Raw genomic sequence first — 25,610 nt, 5'->3', positions numbered from 1 at the left:
GGGAAAGAGGCAGAGGCCCAGGAGTGCTTGGAATGGGCAATGGAGTCAGACCCATAGCTGAATGGGCCTCACCGTGGCAGAGAAAATGCCACAAAGAGGCCTTCTTCATCACCTCAGAGCAATGCACCCCACAGAGGGCCTGCCTCTTTAAAAAGAGACAAGCTCATTCAACTGGCAGCTACTGATATTTGTTCTTAAGCTGAAATGTGAAACAAATGTCCACTCTTCTCTCTGAGACGCACTTAGGAAAGACACTGTCATCTCCCTTTCCATGCATGTGGAGAAGAAAGGGACGTAAAGGGACGGATGTTTGTACCAAGACCACACAACCATCAGTGCCAGGGACACACAAAAAATGTGGTTGCCTCTGCCTTCATATCAGAATGCTTACAAGATAACAAGGCAAAGTCTGCCTCCTGTTTCATTCCTGGGAAGCTGAAAATAGAAAAATCCAGTAGTAACATGGATTCCATCGCAATAGGATAAACAGCAATACTATTTTTCATATTTAAATAAATATGTAAATCAGTTTTCAATTTAAATATTTAAATACCCTACATGGGTTGCTATATGAATGATATATTCACAGGTACTATGCATGATATAATGTAATTATAATGCATATCTCAATAGGATACGTTCTTATCTATTTTAGGATCAGATGCTTCCGATGGCTATCTGACCTACCATGTATCTTAAATACAACAAAAAATTTCAGTAAGTCATTTATTGTCATATAATTGTTCATAAAGAATATTCACTGGGTACTTGGTATGCACCAGATACTATAATGGATACCAATCTACGCTCGCTCTGCTCTGAAATTTCTTTTCTTTTTTTTTTTTTTAAAGATTTTATTTATTCATTCGACAGAGATAGAGACAGCCAGTGAGAGAGGGAACACAAGCAGGGGGAGTGGGAGAGGAAGAAGCAGGCTCCTAGCGGAGGAGCCTGATGTGGGGCTCGATCCCATAACGCCAGGATCACGCCCTGAGCCGAAGGCAGACGCTTAACCGCTGTGCCACCCAGGCGCCCCTGCTCTGAAATTTCTTAAAATTGTTCAAAGTTAAATTGTGTGGGGCACCTGACTGGCTCAGTCAGTTAAGGGTCTGCCTTCAACTCAGGTCATGATCTCAGGGTCCTGGAATCAAACCCCGCATTGGGCTCCCTGCACAGCAGGGAGTCTGCTGCTCCCTCTCCCTCTGGTCCTCCTCCCCACTTGTGCTCTCTGTCTCAAATAAATAAGTAAAATCTTTTTTTTTAATAAAAGTTAAATTATGTGATGGAAGGATCTAAAAATTACATGATTCCTACAGAGCCCCAAATGGCAAGTCACTATCCCCAAAAAGTGGTGATTGTTTGGGTTAGAGACAAAGTGGAATTCCAAGGCCATAGCCACTAAAGAGACTTGGGAGCCTAAAACATTTCCTTGAATAAGGCTCTAGTTTCAGGTGTTGAATTTTTAGTTCCAGCAGCTGGTAGTCATCAAACTTTCAAACAAGAGATCAGGTAGCAATGTTCTCAAGTAACAAAACACTGAAGAGGAGAATTTCAACTTTTTAAATAGTTTTTAACTGTTCTCTAAGAGCTAACTCATTTATAAAAGAAAACATACATCCTTTCTTTGGCTGGTAATCAATGCACTTGCTATACCTTTGTGATCCTTGATGATTCTCGTAAGTTCCGTGGGAACATAGATAAAATAAAATAAATGCTTCGGAAAGGCATTTTCCTTCTTTGGCACTGAGTCTACCCAAAGACAGCCTGAGGTTTTAGAAAACTGACTGAAAGATCACACAAACAGAAAGGAGAAGGGTGGTGGCCAGAGGTTGTGGGGAAGAAAATGGGGAGCTGTGGTTTAATGGGGTACAGAGTTTTGGTTTTCCAAGATGAAAGTTCTGGACGTTGGTTGCACAACATGAAAACCTACTTAGCAGTACTGAACCATACACTTAAAAATGGTCAAGGCCTGTAAACTTTATGCTGTGTGTATTCTACCACGATTTACATCTTTTAAAAAACTGGGTGACAGAAAGTATTAATTCTGATGTTCAAATGTTTATTTCCATCTTCTTTCTATTCAATTGGGTGTTACCAGTTAAGAGCATTTTCTAGTAACTAGTCCCTCCCCACTTCCTAGCAAGTGAGATATGTGTTATAATACCTTGAACAGTGGCATTATGCAGGATATTAACATTAGAATAACACAATTTCTACTTTTCGTTTAGTTCTACTAGGCCAGAACCTTCCTCAACATTTTCCTGCTCACCAAGTTGCTCTCCCTTCTATCACTCTGATAGATTCTAGAGAAAGGCACCAGGTTTGGAGAATTACCCGTATGATCCTTTGTTTTGTTAATACCACTTCTCTCTTATAATGCAGTTCTACAGACAACTTCTCATCTGGACTTCGTAAGTGCCCTGTGACAGGAAGACAGAGCAGGAGCTCAGTCTGTGTGCTATGTGCCAGGCATTGATGTAAGCATTCTGCACACATTCATTCATCGTCATAAGAAGCTGTGAGGTACACATGACTACAGGTGATTCAAACTGAGGCACTGGAGCTAAGGGACTTGCTAAAGTCTTAGAGATACGAAGATGTGCTGCCAGCATGCAAACCCAGGAAGTCTGACTCACATATATCCCACTATCCTACGTGCGCTACTGTTGGGAACACGTGGGAAAGCTGTGTTGAAAAGAGATTCAGAGACCTGGCAACTCTACTAGACCATACTTGAGAGAAAACGAAAGGGAGGAAATAAGAAGTGATCTGAACTTCTGGTAGTGATTAAAAATGAGACTGATCTTATCCTAGGAACAAGAGCATCAGCAGCTCTGCCTTTCTCTTGCTGTTTTCGTGCTTGCCCTGGTAAGATTGTCTCAATCCGTGGCTTATTTGAAGGAATTTTTTTAAAGCCATATGTTCATTTTTGTGGGTGTTAATTGAAACTAGCTAATATAATCATAAATCCGTATAACTACATGCACATAAACCTCCACGATCCACAGTGCAGCAAAAGCAACAAAGTAAATGAGAATACCGTTGTCAACCACCCCCCATGACATAGAATCCCCACTCATATCTTTCAGTACCTCACGATCATGACGTCTAGTCATCTGACATATGGACCTGGTGAGCGTTCCAGTGTCAGTCTGGAAGCTAAATAAGAAAACAACAACAACAACAATCAACTAATGTCTTTCTAGCTTGTTTAATATATAAAGGCATGTTAGGTAGCATAAGAAGTAAGATCTCTCCAAATACAGAAATCATAAAACACAGAAATGCTGAATAAAATATAGTTTTCACACATTAAAATGTAGAGCTGAGCTTGAAAAAAATTAAGGAAAAGTTCAGAAGTAAAGAGGAAGAAGCTATGGTAAGGTAGGTGGTAAATATTAGCCAAAGCCAACCTATGTATCTTTGTCAATCCTAGCAACCAAGAGCCTTGCCTTCTGACAGCCACATAGGAGCCAGGAAGGGAAGGTATAAGTTGGAACCGAGACCCCTCTATAAAGCCCCAGTTGTGTTAGGGCTACACATTCAGTGGAAGAACAAAATATTTTAAAAAATAATAAACCTGGCTTGCTGGCAAATGAAGAGAATAAGAAAATTTGTCTGTCTTAATCTCAGCTCAGGAGGGGGAAAAAATCTCCCCTGAGCATGTTTAATTCCAAACATGCTCTCACATGAGTTTATGACTTGAACTTACACCACCAAAGTAATTTAGGGAAAAATAAGCAAGATGTTAACCTAAAGAACTCCAAGATTGGTAGCTATCCAGGGCACTGATTAGAAGCAAACCCAGATTGACTCTGCAGAGAAATGTAATCCACCCAAGCTCAAAGATTCCTGAAGAGAAAGCACCATAGAACACGGATTCAACACCCAAAAGTATATGCTGACTCAAGCTGTCATGAGTGAGAAGCAACAGAAACAACTGCCAGCAGAATTAGAGCCGTAGGAATGATCAGATATGCAATACAAAATAAATACGGTAAAATGCTTACATAAATTTAAATGGATTAAAAAATATAAATAAGAAAAAACAACTATCGAAAAGTTTCAGATAAAAAAACCTAAAAGAATTTTTTTTTTTAATTCTGTGGGTGGGTTAAACCACAGATTAGATGCAGGTGAAATGAGAATTATGAAACTAGAAGTCATATCTAAAGAAATTACCTGTAATGCAACATAAAGAGAGAAAGTGGGAGAAAATACAGGAGAAGGTGGAGACTCAGAGTTGCTACAGAATCTTTCAGGCAATGGGTGAGATGGATTATTCAGTTTTGTTTCCAGGTTGCTTTTATATTGGTTTCGTCTAGAAGTGCTAAGAAAAGAAATAAAGATGATATAGTTAAAGGAAAATTGAGGTGACTGCCATTGCTTTTTCACTAGTAAGTTTCAGAAGCAAACCAGAAGTTGGTGCCCTTGACAGCACTTGATGTGAGATACCCACCAAGTTTCAGAAGCCGAGAACTGACCTTGAAAGATCAAACATATACAAGTAATTTACCCATGTCTAAGAAGAAAGCTCAAGAGTATTTATAGGTAGGGATAAAAAATCCACAGAACTCAACAAGGTGAAATTGAAAACACAATGTGTACACTAGAAAGGAAAAAGGGAAACTGTCATTATACACAGACAACGTGATTGTCTATGTAGAAAATCCAATGGAATCTATAAAATAACCTAGGAGAACTAGCAAGTGAGTTTAGCATGATGAAAAGATAACAAGTTCAATATTTAAGAATCAACTGTATTTTAATATACTAGTAATGAATACTTGGAAATTGAATTTTTTTAATGCCACTTAAAATTGAGTCACAACCTATAATACTCTTAGGATGTAATCTGACAAAGTATGTGCAAAACCTATACACTGAAAACTACAAAACATTGCTAAAGGAAATTGAAGGAGACCTCGATAAATGGAGAAATATAACACGTCCATGAATCAAAAGACTTCATAATATTAAGGTGTCGATTCTGCCCAAATTAATTTATAGATTCAACACAATCCCAATCAAAATTCCAGCAGTCTTTTTTGTTGATATTGGCAAAATGATTCTAAAATTCATGTGGAAATGCAAAGAACTTACAATGGCAGGACTTTGAGAAAGAGCAAAAATGAAGGATTTTCACCACCTCCCTTCAAAACTTATTATAAAACACCAACCAAAACTTGAAACAGCCCAAAAATCTATCAAAGGGTGAATGGACAAACTGCATTGGAATGCCACTCTGCTATAAAAGGCTGTGAACTATTATTAATACACACAGCAACATAAATGAATTTCAAAATAATTATGCTGATGAAAGAGGACAGAGTTCATACTGTAAGATTCCACTTACATACCAATTTCCAAAATGCAAATATATAGTGACAGAAAACAGCTCAGTGAAAGCCTTGTGGGGTGAGAGGTTGGAAAGAGAAATCACAATGGGCATGAGACAACTCTTGGTGATGATGGATATTGTCTTTATAAAATGATTTGAAAAGATACAGAATACACAGATACCTATTGTTTCTAAACACTAAATACTTACTAGCATAAAGAGAAATTAAGAAAGCAATCCCATTTACAACAGCATCAAAAAGAAAAAAATACCTAGGAATAGATTTAACCAGACTTATTTAGATTTAACCATTTAACTAGACTCTGAAGACTATAAGACGTAGATGAAAAAAATTGAAGATGACACAAATAAGTAAAAAGATATACTATGCTCATGGATAGGAAGAATTAATATTGTTAGAATGTCCATATGACCCAAAGCAATGTACTACCCAAAGCAAGATTCAATTTAATTCCTATCAAAATACCAATGGCATTTTTCATAGAACTAGAACAAATAATACTAAAATTTGTATGGAACCCAAAGCAATCTTGAGAAAGGACAAAGCTGGAGGTATCACAAGCTCTAATTTCAAACTGTACTATGAAGCTCTAGTAATCAAGATAGTATGGTACAGCACAAAATAGGCATGTAGATCAATGGAACAGAATAGAGAGCCTAGAAATAAACCCATGATTACATGGTCAGTAATCTATGACAAAGGAGACAAGAATATACAATGGAGAAAAGACAGTCTCTTCAATAAATGGTGCTGTGAAAACTGGACAGTTACATGCAAAAGAATGAAACTGGACCAATTTGTTACACCGCGCACAAAGGTAAGACCCAAATGTAAGACACGAAATCATAAAACTCCTAAAAGAAAAAATAGGTGGTAAACTGTGGGACATTGGTTTTAGCACCATTTTTTCTGGATCTGTCTGCCCAAACAAGAGAAACAAAAGCAAAATTAAGCAGCTGGGGCTACATAAAACTAAAAACCTTTTGCACAGCAAGGGAAACTATCAACAACAAAAAAAGTCAACCTACTGAAAAGGAAAAGGTATCTGCAAATGACATACCCAATAAGGGGTTAGTATCCAAAATACAGAAAGAACTTATACAACTCAACACAAAACAACAACAACAAAACAAACCAAATAATCCATTTTAAAAAAGGGCAGGGGACCAGAATAGACATTTTTCCAAGGACATCCAGCTGGCCAACAGACACATGAAAAGATGCTCAACATCACTCATCATCAGGGCAATGCAAATCAAAACCACAATGAGGGATCACCTCACACCTATCAGAATGGCTAAAAGCACAAAGACAGGGAACAACAAGTGTTGGTAAGGATGTGGGGAAAAACGATTCCTCGTGCGCTGATGGTGGGAATGTAAATTGGTAACGGCCACTGTGGAAAACAGTATGGACATTCCTGAAAAAATTAAGAATAGAAATACCATATGATCCAGTAATTCCACTTCTGAATATTAAAGAAAACGAAAACTCCAATTGAAAAAGATACATGCACCCCTATGTGCATTGCAGTATTATTTGTAACAGGCAAGACTGGAAACAACCCAAGTGTCTATTCACAAATGAATGGATAAGGAAGATTTGGCATGAGTACACAATGGAATTACTCAACCATAGAAGAGTGAATTCTTGCCAGTTGTGAAGACATGGGTGGACCTGCAGGGTATTGTGCTAAGTCAAGTAAGTCGGACAGAGAAAGACTAATATCATATGATTTCACTTTTATCTAAAAGGCAGAGCAAATAAACAAAGAAACAACAACAGCAACATAGAAACAGACTCATAAATACAGAGAGTAGACTGGTGGTTGCCAGACGGGAGAGTGGTCGGGAGACGGGCAAAACAGGTGAAGGGGACTAAGAGGTACAAATTTTCAGTTATAGAATCAATAAGTCACAGGGATGAACAGTACAGCCTAGGGAATATAGTCAATAAGACTGTAATAACTTTGTATGGTGATAGATGCTACCTGTGCCATCATGGTGAGTGTTTGTAATTTATATAAATTCGAATTACTAGGATATATACCTGAAACCAACATAATATTCTATGTCAACTATACTTCAATTAAAAAAAAAAAAAAACTAGGGGTGCCTGGGTGGCTCAGTCAGTTAAGCATCTGCCTTCAGCTCAGGTCATGATCCAAGGGTCCTGGCTGGGCTTCCTGCTCAGTGGAGAGTCTGCTTCTCCCCCTCCCTCTACCCCTGCCCCCCCAACTCATGCGCTCTTTCCCTCTCTGTCAAATAAATAAATAGAATCTTTTTTAAAAAAAATCTAAATCACAAGGCCATGCATCTGTCTCTTCTGCTCAGCCTACAAAACCCAGGTCCTGCTCTGAGTGGGAGTTATCTGGTCTTCAGAGTCTCCCTGTTGCAGATCGGCTGGGCCCCCCCACCTTCATTTCAGTCACATAAACATATAACATCTGATGTGTGTGTGTGTGTGTGTGTGTGTGTGTTATACGTATGTATATGACACAATGTAACATATTAAAATATTAACAGTTTAAATATGTGCAATTTATTATTATAAAAGGAAGAAGAGCAGGCAGAAGCATGCAAATAAATCTGAGTGTGGCAACGGACTCGCACTAGAGGCTACCACGATATTCCAAAAATGCTTTTGGGGTCCAGAGACTATTCTGTGAGTGACTTTGTGTCCACTTTCAGCCGCACACCAGAAGCCCTTCCTTTCCCGCGGGAGCAGTGTCTACCCAAGTGAAAACTCTCCTACACATGCAACATGCACAAGAGCTCCTTCTTTGATTTCAAATGAGTCAGCTCTGTGATCCCCTCAAGGCTTATAAAAATCGGCATCTTATCACCAGGCTGAAAAAAATAAGACTATACTCTGGTTTCCTTTCAGATCAAATACGCGTTTTGCCCTTTTGCCAAAACAAAGCAAAACAAAACAAAACCCTCAGAATTTCTACATGAAATCTTATTATTATTTTTTAATGAACAAGTGCATTGCCAACCTAGAAAACTAACTTGTACAAAGACATGGGCCCATACTCTTAATTCTCACCTTCTCTTGTCGGTTTCAGCCATGGTTCCTCATTTCACAAACACCAGAGTACACTGCTTTGTCTTTGGGGATAAACAAAACAAACATACCTCCAGCCTTCTGCAATCCGTCAGTTCTCCTATGACATGGGGACCCAGTGAAAGAGGGAAAGGGCAGCGATGAGATCTGCCTCCCATGCCTTGACTCAATGCCTTGTGTACTCTCCTCACCAAAATGAGAGTAACTAAAGAGCAACCAGCCAAGTAACCAAGGGGACATGCTAACCCTGTTTCCTATGGGATGAAGGACGGCTGCAAAGATGCTGTTATAGGGTATCCTCTTGAATGACTGGAAAAAATGAGCAGGAAGAGCAAGGGTCCCTGTTGGGTTTTGTTTCAGATTGGCCACTTGAGGTTCTTCCCAGCCTCAAGGCTGGGTTGCCTCAGTAGTCCCGTGACTCCTCTGCATACATACAGAAATAAATGAGCAGAACCCAGAAGACAAAATTACGATTTACACAAGTGCACACAGCATGCACCAAATTTGCTTAAAGATTAGAATGACTCAGGTCTTGAAATCTACCTGAGCAATCCAATCCACCTGTTCCTAGGGTCAGTTTGCCATATCCTGTTCTTATGAGGATGATACAGTCATTCCATTACCCTGGGGAAATTGCAATTACTCCAAGACAGAATAGTTTAGAAGCTCCCATCTTGCAAAAACCAGGGAATCGTCTTATTCTCTACAGTGTCTTCTGGTCACTTCCATCCTTGGACTCTCAGGTCTATGTCTTCCCAAGGTGGTAAAAAAGGATTAAATAGCACATAATCACAAATGGAGTCCACTGCTTCTTAAATAAGCCACCTGGTTCCCTATAATGTGAAAGGCAAATGACAATTGCAATACTAGCTATGTGACAACCCTTAGGGTTCCATCAGGCTAATTTTAAGTAAGATTGGTCCCCATGTCCTTTCACCTACAGTAGGTATTTGTCTCATGGCTATGACCAGAAGGAAGTTCTGGCCTGCAGATGTGGCATACCTGGGCACACCAACATTAGTGTGTTTGTGGGAAATAAAATCTCTCAGACACACCATTTCCCATTCATACCTCTTAATTTGTATTTGCAATGTTAAGGTCTTAATTTGCTCTTGAGATGTTAATGAAATATTCTCTACAATTGCTAAACACAGTTTTTCATGCCTACGCAGGGTTCAATCCCAGGACCCTGGGATCATGACCAGAGCCAAAGGCAGATGCTTAACCAACTGAGCCACCCAGGTGCCCCTAGAGTCACCTCCTTTTACTATTGTATTCATCTCTGTATTCCCAGCATTTTCAACAGTGACCAGAGCCCAGCAGGTGCTCTGTGACTGTTTAATGAGTGAACTCACGTCTAATAAGAAACAAAGAAGTTTTGCCTCTAAGACAAAAGACCACCACTGTTCAACACTGTTGTAGAAAGACACTATCTCTCAATTGTTGGAGAGCCTGTGGCTTTGGAAATCCTTTTCCCAGTGTGTGTGTGTGTGTGTGTGTGTGTGTGTGTGTGTGTGTATCCATCCCATATATATTCAACAGGGGTTGAGATGGTGGGAAGAAAAAAACAGTAGACTAAAAGAAATGGGCAAGAACATCAAAGGTAGAGGGCCATTCAGAGTGAGGACATGAATCAAATATGGGAAATGAAAATACTTTCCAAGTATACTTTTAAAAATTATTTTTAAAAAATATATTTTTAAAAACTGATAAATATTAAAAAATGCATGTGAGGAGAAGCTGAAGGGGGGAAAAATGAAAATTGTACAGAGAAATGGTTAGCAGGGGAAAAAATGGAATATAGATCTATAAAACCACCTAGGGACTTCTTCATAATCAGAACACTTCCTCGGTTTTGGCCTCATTTGTCTCTTCCTCTTCTTCCCTCTTTATCCTGCTTCCTTCTTAGGGGTGCTGAGAGTTCAACTCCAGAAGAGCTGCTCGAGCAGGAACCCCTCACCCTGAGACAAGTGTCCTTGTTGCTTGGCCGCTGGCCCCTGCAGCAAACCCTGAGCTTCACTTCTGCTCTCGCTCCTTTTTGCAGGCTTCATTTACCATGGCCACTTCTACAGTTTGCTTGCTTTGTTTTGTGGGTTAGGAAGACAGGGAGGGAAAAAAAAAATCTCTCCGTTGTGAGAAGCCTGCGCTAGAAGGGGTTACCCCCTTCCCACTGGAGAATTTCCGTGTCTCAAAATGAAACTGGGTTAATTGGGAAGAGCACGGAGAAATACTGAAGCCCAATTAACAAAATCTACAGTCTCCCAATTAACAAGATAATTGTTAAATGGCTTTGGGGCAGCATTTAGAGCTTTGGAAAAGAAACCACTTGTTCCTGGCTTAGTCAGAGAGTAGCTTAAGATCCTCTCTGCCCCATAAAAGGAGCCCAGAAGTACAGAAGGAGACTTCAAGAAGTTCAGATAGACTATCCTCGTGGAAAGCCCTGGACGGACGCCATGCATCTTGAGGAGCCTGAGCAGAACTATTTCTTGCATGGTGGACTTTATTCCAGTGGTATCACCTGTCTCAACCCTCCCTTTCTGAGGCGGGAAATCACAGTCCCTGGGAGCACATTTGCCTCCATCACGAAGAAGACACTTTGCGCACGAGGAGAGCTCAGTCCTGGCCATGACAGACCCAGCCGCCATCTGCCTCCTTCCAGTTCCTGCACGGTCTGTCCTCTCCCCGGTACAGGACACACGGGGGAACCAGCTGTTCATGTTCTGGCCGGATGTCGCAAGGAAGTCAAGCCATGGTGCCTGTGGTGTGGCCGCCGAGCATCCTGCTGGTCCCCCCGGGGCGGCGCACAAGACCCCTCTGTGTGCATCTCCCGCCAGCGTCCAGGACACCAAGGCCTCCATTGTCCGTGGAGGGATTTCCCTTCACTCGCATGGTATTGTGCTATTACCCTTGAAACAGGTTTCTGGTTTTGTTTTTAATGCTATTTTACCAGGAGGGGAGTAAAAACCAGGGCGCCAAGTTCTGCCACCGCGGCACTGGGAGCCGCTCTCTACAGAAGAGCACTGCCCGAGGTTTGAATTGAAAACACCACTGTCCACACCTGAAGTTAGCCATTCTGGTACATTCTGTGCTTCTTCAACCCAGCCTGCTAGCATCTTCTTCCCTTTGAATTACTGGGAAAGTTTTTGGAATACAAAGAATAATTTCCACTATATGGGCAGGAAAGCCTTCAACCAAGTGTAAACTCAGCGCTGTTAATTGTTCATATTTTATTCTGCCATGTGGCCCCTGATGCCCCATAAGAAAAAGACTGAGATTTCTTCTCTCAGATCCATGGGATAGTTGGTGATCAGCCAAGTTCCACCCCCACTTCCCAACAACAACAACAAAATGTCCTACAGACTTCTGTGCTTGGGGCTTTTTGGATTTTTTTTCTTTTTTTAATATTCTCTTCCCCAATGTTTTACCCCTAGAAGCCTGGGAATTAATGAAGAATTGTTAGGATTCATATACTTGCTTTTAAAATCTCAAGAATAGTACTCAGTCGAGTTCCCATACACTATAGGAAAAGCTCAGAAGCTGAAATGCATCAAAGATATGAACAAACACTTTTCCAATGAAGACATACAAATGGCTAACAGACACATGAAAAAATGTTCAAAATCATTAGCCATCAGGGAAATTCAAATCAAAACCACACTAAGATACCACCTTACACCAGTCAGAATGGCAAAAATTGACAAGGCAAGAAACAACAATTGTTGGAGAGGATGCGGAGAAAGGGGATCCCTCCTACATTGTTGGTGGGAATGAAAGTTGGTACAGCCACTCTGGAAAACAGTGTGGAGGTCCCTTAAAAAGTTAAAAATTGAGCTACCCTATGACCCAGCCACTGCACTACTGGGTATTTACCCCAAAGATACAGACGTAGTGAAGAGAAGGGCCATATGCACCCCAATGTTCATAGCAGCAATGTCCACAATAGCTAAATCGTGGAAGGAGCCGAGATGCCCTTCAACAGATGACTGGATTAAGAAGATGTGGTCCATATATACAATGGAATATTACTCAGCTATCAGAAAGAACGAATTCTCAACATTTGCTGCAACATGGACGGCACTGGAGGAGATAATGCTAAGTGAAATAAGTCAAGCAGAGAAAGACAATTATCATATGGTTTCTCTCATCTATGGAACATAAGAACTAGGAAGATCGGTAGGGGAAGAAAGGGCTAAAGAAAGGGGGGGTAATCAGAAGGGGGAATGAAGCATGAGAGACTATGGACTATGAGAAACAAACTGAGGGCTTCAGAGGGGAGGGGGGTGGGGTAATGGGATAGGCTGGTGATGGGTAGTAAGGAGGGCACGTATTGCATGGTGCACTGGGTGTTATACGCAACTTCATGAATCATCGAACTTTACATCAGAAACCAGGGATGTACTGTATGGTGACTAACATAATAAAATATATTATTATAAAAAATAATAATAGTTAATTAATTAATTAAAAAAATAAAACCACAGGTGGCTTATCTGCATGAAAAAGCCATTCCTCCCCAGAAGATTTCTATAGGAACCTATCTGAACACTTCAGTGGAGGGAGTTTCCTGCAGAGGAATCTAGCAGAGCCAAAGTCTCATCGTGATCCTTGACCGGCTCTGAATTGGTGGCTTTTTCCCACGGAGTACAAAAGAAACTTGAACCAGGGCTTTGGTCCTCCTGTCACCTCTATATCAATGACAAGCTGCAGCAAACCATGGCTCAGCTGCCCAAGTGCACTTGACTGGCAAGGCTGTTGGAAAGTAATAGGAGAAGTGTCAGGGAAGACTGTAGGTAGCAGAAGCGATAATGAGACCTGGTGAACCCCAGCCCCCACCAAGATTAAATGTGCAAGTGTCTTTCTTCTCTAATTAGACATGTATACCATTCATTTTCCAACCTTAAGAAACATCCAGGGACAGTGCTGAGCGTGCCAATTTTTCTATTGACCTTTCACAGCTTTGCAAAGCAAAAACCCCTCTGTTGGGGGGGCGGGCAGGGGAGTCCAGACTCAGCACTCCCTCCCGACGAGGCTTGCACAGTCTGCCAGTCCTTCAGCAGAGCCCGCTGTCACAGGCGGGGACTCTGGGAGGGAGGGATGGTCTGTTGAATGTTTGCATCTTCAATCCAAAGAATTTATCCCATATGCTACAGGCAGCCTCAGATCACGGAAGCATTTTTTCTGTGCTTTCTGAACGGAACAGCTTGTCTCTTCCTGCTGCTTTACAAGCATAAAGAAGAGGAAATAAATACTCAAGTTTTTTGGTGAGTTATAGGCAAATGCTTAGTGCTCACATCTTGTGACTATAAACATTTGCGCTGCCTTCTCTCCCCTCCTCTCTGGCTTTTGGGAGATTTTGAGCATTTCTGAGGACACAATGGTCTTTACCAAAGTGTGTATTTTACTCAACCTAGTTCTAACCTTGCTATCCAAGACATGCCAGTTGTAATAAGATGTAACGGTACAGAATTAATGTGATACTGGGGAAGAGGCAGAGGTCAGAGAGAGCAGAGACCCTTGTTCCAGAGCTGTTTCCATGGCTCACTAGCTGTTTGGCTTCCAACAGGCCACCTCTCTGGGCTTTGGTTTTCTACTGTCCAAAATGAGATGGAAAGCAGAGAAGGGGGCCCATCCTGGCCAGCAACACGCCCAAACTAGGTTTCTCCTATCAATTACTAGCACAACTTATTCATGCCCTCCAGCCATTTATATATGCCCCATCACACACACACACACACACACACACACACACACACACACACACATGCACACACAGCCACACACACAAATGGGCATGCACACAAATGTATTTTAAAGACATTTTAAAATTATGAAGGCAGAAGATGTTCGGTAGAAAAACTAGAACTGTCAAGGGCCTCCTGAAGGTCTAGAACTGACCATCTGAATAACAACACTACCTTAAGGTTATGTCATTCTTTCCCCAAAAATGTGGTCTGATTTTCTCCCCAAACCGGCTCTACCCACTGACTTTCTCCGTCTCAATGAAGAGCAGCTCTGGTCTTCTAATTGCCCGTGCCAAAACCTGAGGTTCAGCTTTCATTCTTTTCTCTGCCACCCCACTTTCCAGTTATCGACCAATCCTGTCTGCCTCACCTGGAAATATACCTAGACTCAGAACGGCCCTCAATTGGTCTCCTAAGTATCTCCCTATTTTCACTCCCCACTAAGTCTATCCTCAACACAACGGTCAGAGTGATTCATTTAGAAAGTAAGACAGATCCTGTGTCACTGGTGATCCAAACCCTGAAAAGGATTCCTTCTCGCTGGGGGTGAAGCCCAACCCCCGCTTGGCCCAGCAGAGGGTACCTGCTCTGAACTGATTCCCCACCTCTTGTTCCCCCCGAGACAGCTCCACCAGCCTCTCTCTGCTATTCCTCCCACACACCAGGTGCACACCCCACCTCAAGGCCTTTGACCAGAAAATTCTTTCGCCCCTGCCCTCACCCTCAAGGTTTACCCCTCCCTCTTCAAGTCTCTCATCAAATGTGAATAAGAATTCCCCCAACTCCCATCATGCCCTTGACACTACAGACCTCCTTACGAGCCCCTACCATCCCGTGACAGACATTTAGTAGTTTCCTCCCCCAGACCAGCCCCGCGGGATATAAGCTCCGTGAGGGCAGAGGCTTTGTCTAGTTGGCTTTGTGCTAATCCTCGGGGCTAGAGTAGCACACAGTAGGAGCTCAGGAAACATCATGATATGAACAAAAGCTTCCAGCGTGTTCTGGCTGTCTACACTGTGAGTCTAGCAGCTGAAATGGATTCAGCAGTGAACAAGTTGACATGCACCCTGCCTGACAGCCATGCTTTACTGGAGAAAATCTACCTGTGTGGATTATTTATTAATTACTTTAAGTTAGATCATCTCAGATAGTGATAAGGATTAACAGAACAAGGGCGCCTGGGTGGCTCAGTCGGTTAAGTGTCTGCCTTCGGCTCAGGTCATGATCTCAGGGTCCTGGGACTGAGCCCCACGTCAGACTCCCTGCTCAGTGGAGAGCCTATTTCTCCCTCTCCTCCGCACTTGTGCTCTCTCTCAGTATCTCCGTAGCTATCTCTCTCTCTCTCAGATAAATAAATATTTTTTTAAAAAGATGCTTACTCCTCTTTCTCTATAACATCATTAAAAAAAAAAAGATTAACAGAATAAAGAAAGGCTAAGGGTAGGTATGAAGGGGAAATACTTTGAGCTGAGACCTGAATGTCAAGAAGGAGGTAGCCCGGAGCAAAGAAGCATTCCAGGCAGAGCAAACATTAATGCAAATGTCCTGAGGCAGGTACACAGGTGGGTATGTAGCAAAGAACAGAACATGGTGCTTCAGCAGAGCACGGGAAGAGGTGAGGATGGGATGAGCAGAGGGTCTGAACAAAACACTCATACTTCACGGTAAATCTCATGGAAGCCAGTGGAGAGATTCAAGCGCATGAGCGATACAGTCTAGTTGACATTTTTAGATTATTCTGACTTAACTGTGGAGAATGGTCTTTTTGTAAAGTAATGGTGCATGCAGTTATGAGGCTGTCATGCAGTGATCTAGGGAGAACCAAGACATAGGGATGGCCAGAAAGCTAAAATGGGTATTATTATGTCTGTTTACAAAGACACAGAGCCCTACAGAAAGAAGTTGAGACATTCTCAAGATGGGCATTGCAAATGAGTGGCAAAAGGAAGGGCTACAACCTAATTCTCTCGATTTCTGGTCTAATAATAGGAAAACAGTAAAAAAAAAAAAATCATCTATTGAATTAATTAGTCCTAACAGCTAAATAAACGCCTTCCTTTCTAGCAAGATGTCTCCCATAAAATCATTCCTCGGGCTCCTCTCCTTCTGAGCGTCAAGGCTTCTCTTCTCAGGGAAATCCAATGGATACACCAGAAATGGATCCACCGAAGGGTGTCCCCTCCCTCCTGGTCATTCATACCGTGTGATGCTGAGCAGTCTGGAAGGGCTAGTTCACCAACAACTGCTTCCGGAAAAGGAAATACCAAATGGAGTTTAACTGACAAGACCCCACATCGTGTTCTCCCGGATGAGCCCCTGGAGGAAGGATGGCAGCTCAAGCATGGATGCCCAGGGAATCCCCATAGAGCAGAGAGGCAGGGGGAGCCTCGGGCACAACCATTTGGGTAGTGATGGTAATAATCAGTGAGAAGGACCTTGACACTGACTAATGAGAGGTAAGAAGCCTCTTAAGGAGGAATATTGTAAACTTGGGAAGAGCCTAGTCAAGAGACCCAGATTCTGATCCAGGCTCTCATATCTGCTCGACCCCCATTGGGGCAGTCGGTGGAGGGTGGGAGTGGGGGGCAGATCAATTTAGTGGCTCGCTCACTGGGGTTCCTGGAAGCATTCCATACAGCTGGCCTCATCCCGCTCTCCTCTCTTTTCAAGAGTTAAACAGAAGCACCATGTAAGACAGTAAGCTCACGTCGACAACTCTGATGGAAGTTCTATGTTTTTAGTCAATGCAAGAAAAGGAAAATATTTATGTCTTATAAAGCAATTCAGAAGAAACCTTTGTAAAAGGACGTTTTGGACCAGAGATGAAGAAGGGAAGTCGCAGAAGGGATCCTTAAGGGTAGATAGGTTAGAGACCACGTGGCTTGATGTTCTCCCTGAGTCCAACCAGCTTTAACAGTCTAGAGACTCTCTACTGTTGAAAATCCCAGGGTTGGGATGGGGGGAGGGGGGCATTCATAGAAGGTGCTACTAAAGGATGGAGCACATTTGTAGCCAGGATGGGCCCCAGCTACTGCATGTCCAAGGTAGGATCCCATCACAGGGCCACTTCCCAGGGGTAACGTTGCTTTCCAAGTGGGTTAGAGGAGATAAGATGTGACGGGTGGGGCGAGCGTGGGCCCAGGGGTCAGGAAGCCTAGGTTCTAGCTCTGGGATGCACTCAACTCACTGAACCATTTTGAGCCTCTGTCTCCTGATCTGTAAAACTGGAATAGACTAAGTGATCCTTAGGGCCCCTTCTAACTTCTGTATAAAAGTTCTGTAAGTCCAGAGATTTCAATAAGGTCATTTGGTTTTAACCTGGTTTCCCTAGAAACCGGAAGCTAAGGCAAAGCAGCCATGTTAGCGTTTTAGTGTGAGAGTACGCTGCCAGGGAAAAGAAAGAAGCAAAAGAGAAACGAAGTAAAGAAGGCAGGGAGCGTGTACAAGGGGGCAGGCCGCCAAGCTGGCCACACCCTTGCAACACAGACAACAACGTAAGGCTCATTCTCGTGAACTGTGTCTCAGAACAATCCAGAGAGGGGAACAAAGGAGAGTGGTGTGTGGCCCCCCGACAGCTCTCGGCTGAGGCCCTCCACGGGAAGTGAAGTCAGACAGAGGGGCCACTTCACCTAAGGTCACACCCCCTGCCAAGGGCACCCCACATCCAGCGACCAGTTGATAAGGGGTTCCAAAAGCTCAGCCCCATGGCACCAATTTGGGACAACTCTGAAGGGCCATCCTAATGGCAGACCTCCATGCACCGGCAGAGGCCTTTGCTGTGAAAGCATCACACTTTGTCCTTACCCTCTGTCCACGCCCACTCTGCCAGGGAGAAGCAGCCTGAGCCTACCTCCGGAACACATAGCAATAATTTTAAGTAAAGTCGAGGAAAAATCCAAAAACCTATCATTCCTCTCTTCCCTACCACTGTTTTGGGAAGTGAACAAAGGCTTTGTGTCATTCTGCTTTAAATTCAAAATCACTACCGAGGACAAAGAGGACCGTTTGTTATTGCCAGACAAGTTCCCGCCCAGAAATGACTAGTTATGAATTTGCATATCAAGTAGGTGGGTCAAACTTCTGAGTATTTACATGGAATATCAATAGTAATTTGTTTTTAAATTCCTAATGTTCCTGAGCATCCCTGCCTTCCTCTCCGACTTCTCTGACTCCCCCCGAATGAAGAAGGCCTAAGAGCCTGTGAATAAATGTCTTGTCCGTATTTAAGGAAAATCCCAGGATTTTCCAAATCGCTAACCATTTTCCAGACCACTAACACACTCTCTGACCACCCATGACGGTGCTCTGAGGCCTTAATGTTCTACCCTCCTTTATACAGGCCGGCTTTGAGCACCTGCTATCCAAACACCCCTTGCTTTCTCTGCCACCTTGGGCCAATTTCCCTGCTTGCCTGTCAGCAGAAGTGAGAGATTTCTAGTATTCTCTCTGGTCTACATAGCACTAAGGGGAGGGGGGCAATCACATCCAAACTCGAACATTCAGGACAAAGGAACCACTTTGGAACCTGGATGATCTCTGTTCCTTGTTGACACTGATCACACAAACGACTACCTAACTGTTCACTTTTCCTTTCTCATTCTGCTTTAGGTGACATCAGTCAGAGGACAGTGCCCACAGGAGGGGTATTAAACATCTCCTTCTTCTCTGCAGTCGGGATCATGCCATGTCGAGCTGGCAAAGTACTGGCCTAACCTCAGTCTAACATGCTTGAAAAGGGATGGAGAGAACTATTAGATGGTCCAAAAGAAAACATGAGAGTGTGGAAACAAAGAGCCCGCTCTACAAAGAACCAACAGGAGAAGCAGGGCACTGGATCTGGACAAATGAGTCAACGTGGCCTTTATGCGGCAGTGCGCGCTTGCGTCAACGGAGCCGGCGTATACTTTGTATTTCATCTGTGTTCGCGTTTTGGGTGGCAAGAAGTGGAAACCAACATGTTAGCATAAAAAAGGAAGAGGACGAGAAGGAGGAGAAAGAAGAAAACACTGAAGTGGAACCCGAAGAAAAACCGTTGCTTCCTCAAAGGATAGGAGGCAGTTCGAAGAATTAATGGAAAATTTGAGTATTAGACTAAAAAGCCACAGTGGAGGGCAGACCCGTGGACCTAGGTAGTAGCTGTGGCCAATAGGACAATGAATGGAGCTCCTACTTTTCTCTCCCCTTGTTTCAAATTCTCCAAAGTCAGCCTCCCAATGGCCCGCCTGGCGTCACACGCCCACCTGTTGGCTGGTAGATGGTGGAGGCCATTGGCTGGCAGTCTGCCCGCAGTGAGAAACAAGTTAGTCCCCAAAGGAAGAGGCAGGTGCATTTCCCCAAGGAAGGGGGAAAGATCTTGGATAGTCTAAATTAGATGCTCAGTGGTAATCCGGTAATGTGCAGCACTGGGAGGCTTATTAGAAATGCAAATATGCTGGCAGAGCCTCAGGCCTCCTGAGTCAGAATGTCTGGGGGTGGGCCCCAGGAAGCCGCATGGCAACCATTTCTCAAACGAGCTCAAGTTTGAGAAGCCCTGGCCTAAACAATCAGATGCTAACCCTGGCTCCAAAGTGTATGACTGGAACAAACAGGTTGAAGGTTGAAAGAAGAGATTGTGGACAGAAATAAGGAAAGCCATGTCTAAGTGTCGTAAGTGCAGTGACAGCCCAGGGAACCAGGAAGCTCCCCATTGGAGAAAGGATTAAAGTGGGAACTCTCAGAATGTTGTGGAAGACATCGAACACCAAGTGACCTTTCAAGTCCCTTGTAATACTGAACGTTGACCTTGTAATGCTGAGTGTTTTGCCCATGATTTTTTCTTTTTTTTTTTTTTTTAAGATTTTATTTATTTATTTATTCGACAGAGATAGAGACAGCCAGCGAGAGAGGGAACACAAGCAGGGGGAGTGGGAGAGGAAGAAGCAGGCTCCTAGCAGAGGAGCCTGATGTGGGGCTCGATCCCAGAACGCCAGGATCACGCCCTGAGCCGAAGGCAGACGCTCAACCGCTGTGCCACCCAGGCGCCCCCCCATGATTTTCTTTAAATATCTACTGGTCAGTGATCATGACATAGAGCCTTTTTCTAGAGAAACTATAATTTCGCTTTGAATTGTGCCTTAATAGAGAAACTTTGTCTGCCCCTGAGAGGACGAAGAAGAGCTCATATCCCAGGGGCAGGAGGGGACTTTTTTGTCCTGACATGTGCCACTGTTAGACTTCCCAGGGAGAGGCTGGGCCTTGGCTGGGCAGGCTAAAAAGAAGCCTGGACTCTGGAACTTTCCAAGTGGGCACAGGGCCTAACAGCTGCCAATCCTAATAAATATTCTCTTTCGTGGTCCATTATCCAGTGATAAAGCTCCCTGGATTCACAAAGCCTGTCCAAACAGTCGGCTGGATCATAGAGCCCCAAAACCAAAACAATATAATAAATACTTATTGAACAGATAAAGAAAAATCGAAAAAGGAAAAAAACCCTTAGGATCACACACAGATGTATGGTCACACTGGGACATCAATAGGAGTCCTTTTTTAGATTGCATTAGCATTTCCCCCAATCAAAAATAATCCTGGAGAAGGTAGTAAGGAAACTGGCATTTCTCTTTGATCTCGTTATGCTTGCCGAGGAGGATGACTTGTAGATTTTTCCAGCCACTCAGCTGGGAAACCCTCTTTCATGGAAATACCATGTTTCTTCAAAATACACTCGAAATTACCTGAGAGTGACCTTCTATAAAAACCAAGCCAGTCCTGACGTTTCCCAGGCTCGCAGAAGGAGAGAGCACTGGCCTTGCCTCCAAGCACTAAAATGCTGTTTCCCCTTGCTTCTGCTAAGATCCAGTGATAGGGAAAAAGACGTAAAATGCCCCCGACAGAACAGCTATACAACCCTTCCTTCTTAGGGGAAGGCAAATTTCACTCATAAGGTTTTTCTCTTTTCATTTAGACCCGTAAATGTACGCATGGGCTCTTCGGGGGGGACTGTGAATCTCCCGAGTTTGCTCATAAATGTCCTGAATGTAGGAATGCGGGCAGTGAGTGACAGAACATACAAGGCCTTTGCAGCAGTCTGTGTGTTTCACCGTTCTTATTCTTGACAGACACATTATGTTGCAAACACCGAAGTGCTAGCTTTATTTCTCTTCTGCCAAAAACAAGGCCCAAATCGTGGCACATTTAAAATCTGTATGGGACACATACCCTCATTCAGTGTTATAAGGCATTGATCTGAAAAACTTTGGTGGAATGCTTAAATGGAAAAGAAAAAACAACCCTTACTGCTATACAGAAAAATAACATGACAGACATAACTCATTTCAGCTGATGTGGCTTGTTTTTTTCAGAGAGGAATTATTCTCATGATTTTTTGCTTTGACTGCTTTGTTTTTCAGCTGTCTTTCCCGTAAAGGGGGCAGCCATCTTATTTTTTAGGTGGCAGCCAAAGATGTTATACATTCACCACCTGGGAAGGTAAACAAGGTGATTAATTCGGCCAACCTGCTGACAACGGATGCAGGTCCTTGTCCTCACTGATTCCAGAAGTATGTCTCTGCCCACTGGCTGGGTTGGGTCACTCCCACAGTCACAGCTTATCAGTCCGTGACAAATTTCAGACACAACAGTGTGGCATTCAAGGGCCTGATGGCCCTCTGGCTGGCCCTCCCCGACTCTCTCACTTAGTTTTGCCATTCCTCTTCTCCCCCATATCTCTATACCCTCCTGTCCCCACTCCACACCACTCACTCTAACCCGGACTCTTCTCTCATCACAGTTCATTCAGACTCTGTCCCTAGAGTGGAGCCTGATGAACATTCTTTCCTGGTTCTTGTGTTCGATACCACAGTATGAAGGTTTCTTAACAGATCTATTGCCCTCACCAAACTCTGAGGACAGAGCCGATCCTTCTTCTTCTTACTCTGTAATTCCATAGCATGTGCCATGTAGTCTTTAATAAATGTATAGTGATGAATGAGTGATTTAATAAATAAATGAATGTCATGAATGTATTAGTAGAGGTCCAAAAAATACAGAAACACAGTAGACCAATCTAGAAACTAAGCTATTCACCAGCAAATGTTTTTAGTGCAACTGGAATACTTAGAAATCAACCTATCACTAAGTATCTCTTACAATGAACATATATTAATGGCAAATGTCTATAAATTATTCAAGTGACAAATACCCATTGTTGTGATAAACATAAAAGAGTTCAATAACGTAATCCCTGTCCTTCAAGTCTTTTCAGAACCCTCTCTCACATATTTACCCTCTGGAGGTCAATCTTTCAAAATCGTAGAAATTGCCACTTTATGCCCATAATTATTTTTCCCTGGCAAGTTACTAAAACTCATGCCTTCCTGGTATCTGCCAAAGGCCACAGAAAGTAGACCAGAGTTTCAGCTAGAGAACCAGTACCTGTCAACTTCCTTTTTTGTCTTTTCCTCTAGAAGTTTTTCACCTTAGACCTGAAGGATGAAATGAAGTTGCAGGCAAAGTCAGGGCAGAAGCATTCCAAGAAGAGGGAACAAAAGAATGAAGATCTTAAGATTAGAAAGGAGCTTGGTGTGTTCAAGGTGCAGGCGGAAGACCATGTGAATGGAGTAAAGTCAGAAAGGGTCCAATGGAGGGGCGCCTGGGTGGCTCAGTTGTTAAGCGTCTGCTTTCAGCTCAGGGCCTGATCCCAGGGTCCTGGGATCAAGCCCTGCATTGGGCTCCCTGCTCTGCTGGGAGCCTGCTTCTTCCTCTCCCACTTCCCCTGCTTGTGTTCCCTCTCTTGCTGGCTGTCTCTCTGTCAAATAAATAAATTAAGAAAGAAAGAAAGAAAGAAAGAAAGAAAGAAAGAAAGAAAGAAAAGAAAAGAAAAGAAAAGAAAAGAAAAGAAAAGAAAAGAGAAAAGGTCCAGTGGCCTGAGGTAATTGTCAGACACCCAACTACAGAGCAGGGACACTCAGAGAACACCAAGCAGGATAAATGCCAAGAAAACTACACCTAGGCATATCAAATTCAAACTTCAGAAAATCAAATATTTTTTTAAAAAATCTCGAAAGAACACAGAGGATAAAAAAACCTTACCTATAGAGGAGCAAAGGTAAGAATTACATCCAACTTCTCTTCAGAAACTATGCAAGCAGGAAAAGAGTGAAATAAAATATTTAAGGTGTTGTAAAGAAAAAACTCAGCAATCAAGATTTCCACATCCAGGAAACTATACTTCAATAAAGATTCTCTATGACAAAAAATTTTTTTGTTATTGCAGTGTAAACTGACTAAGACAAGGGATCAATAACCAGATATATAAAGAACTCCTACAACTCAACAACGATGACAATAAAATGTACTGTATGGTGACTAACATAATATAATAAAAAATCATTATAAAAAAATAAAATACAAATACAAATACAATATACTGCACATAAAAAAAAATCCAATTTAAAAAATGGGCAAAGGATTTGAACAGACATTCCTCCAAAGAGGATTTGCAAATGGCACTAAGCACTTGAAAAGATGCTCGGCATTAGTAATCATTAGGGAAATGCAAATCAAAACCACAATGAGATGCTACCCACACCCATGAGGATGGCAAGTGTCATGAAGACAGAAAATTACATGTGTTGGTGAGGATGTGGAGAAATTGGATCATGTGTGCACTGTCGGTGAGAACGCAAAATGGTGCAGCCACTATGGAAGTTAGTACGGCACATTCCTCAAAAAAATTAAATGTAGAGGGGCACAGTTAGCTAAGCATCCAACTCTTAATTTCAACTTGGGTTGTGATCTCGGGGTCATGAGATCAGGCCCCACACTGGGCTCTGTGCTAGGTATGGGGGCTACTTAAGATTCTCTCTCTCCCCCTCTGCCCCTCCCCTCTGTGCACTTTCTCTCTATAAAAAAAGAAAGAAAGAGGGCGCCTGGGTGGCCCAGCGGTTAAGCGTGTGCCTTCGGCTCAGGGCATGATCCCGGCGTTGTGGGATCGAGCCCCACATCAGGCTCCTCCACTATGAGCCTGCTTCTTCCTCTCCCACTCCCCCTGCTTGTGTTCCCTCTCTCGCTCGCTGTCTCTATCTCTGTCAAATAAATAAATAAAATCTTTAAAAAAAAAAAAAAGAAAGAAAGAAAGAAAGAAAGAAAGAAAGAAAGAAAGAAAGATTAAACATAGAATCACCAAATGATCCTGCAATTCCACTTCAGTGTATATGCTCAAAAGAGTTGAAATCAGGGATTAGGAGAAATATTTGTGCATCCATATTTTTAACAGCCCCAAATTGGAAACAACCCAAGTGTTCATCAACAGATAAATAGGTAAGAAAACCCAGTATGTAGCTATAGGGAACTATTACTCAGCCTTACAAAAAGAGGACATTCTGACACATACTACACACGAATGAACCTTGAAGATATTATGCTCATTTCACTAAACAAAAAATACTGTATGATTCCACTTCTAGGAGGTATCTAGACCAGTCAAACTCATAGAGACAGTAAGTAGAATGATGGTTGCCAGGGGATGAGGGGAGAGGCAAGCAGGGAGTTAGTGTTTAATGGGTTTAATGAGTTTTGCAAGATGGAAAGAGTTCTGTGGATGGATGGTGGTGGTGGCAGCACCAAAACGTGAAATACAACACGCCACTGAGGAATACACTTAAAAATGGCAAAAATGGTAAATTTTACATTGCGCCTATTTACCACAATAAAAAATACAAGCAAATCCATGAAGTCAATGTATAAAGATAAAAATTTTATACATAATGATTTAAATTATATACGATAAGAAAAAATAAAATCCTAGGGGAAAACACACAAAATATTGACATCAAATCTTTTTGAGGAGTAGAGTCATGATTACTTTTTTAAGATTCCATATATGGGGTTTAAAGATGGTTTGTAATAACTGTGTATTACTTTTTAAAAAATTTTTTATTATGTTATGTTAGTCACCATACGGTACATCCTTAGTTTTTGATGTCGTGTTCCATGATTCATTGTTTGCGTATAACACCCAGTGCTCCATGCAATATGTGCCCTATGCTAAGTGAAATAAGTCAAGCAGAGAAAGACAGTTATCATATGGTTTCACTCATTTATACGTATTACTTTTATAATAAAACAATTTAGGAGAAAAAGTATGTGACTGAGGGACGATATATTTGGCAGAAACCAAGGAATCAGTAACGCTCACCAAGAGTTAAAAGTCAGTGAAAGAAACAATGTGGACCCTAACTTGAAATTGATAAGGTAACTAAAAATCAGTTTATATATTTGAGCTGCATAAATGCAAACAGAAACATCATTCTGGTTTCAACAAGAATACCAGACCTATGAAAAACAGGGGCAGAGGAAATAAACCAAAGTCACCAACATCACTTGGGTTTTTGTAGATAAGAGAACTCAAGACAGACTGTACAAAAAGGGGAACAAAATTTTTATTTCCCTTTACTCTAAAAAA

This window comes from Ursus maritimus, unplaced genomic scaffold (genome assembly GCF_017311325.1).
Source record: "Ursus maritimus isolate PB19 unplaced genomic scaffold, ASM1731132v1 scaffold_5, whole genome shotgun sequence".
NCBI classification, from domain to species: domain Eukaryota; kingdom Metazoa; phylum Chordata; class Mammalia; order Carnivora; family Ursidae; genus Ursus; species Ursus maritimus.
Note: the sequence above shows the minus strand (reverse complement) of the source record.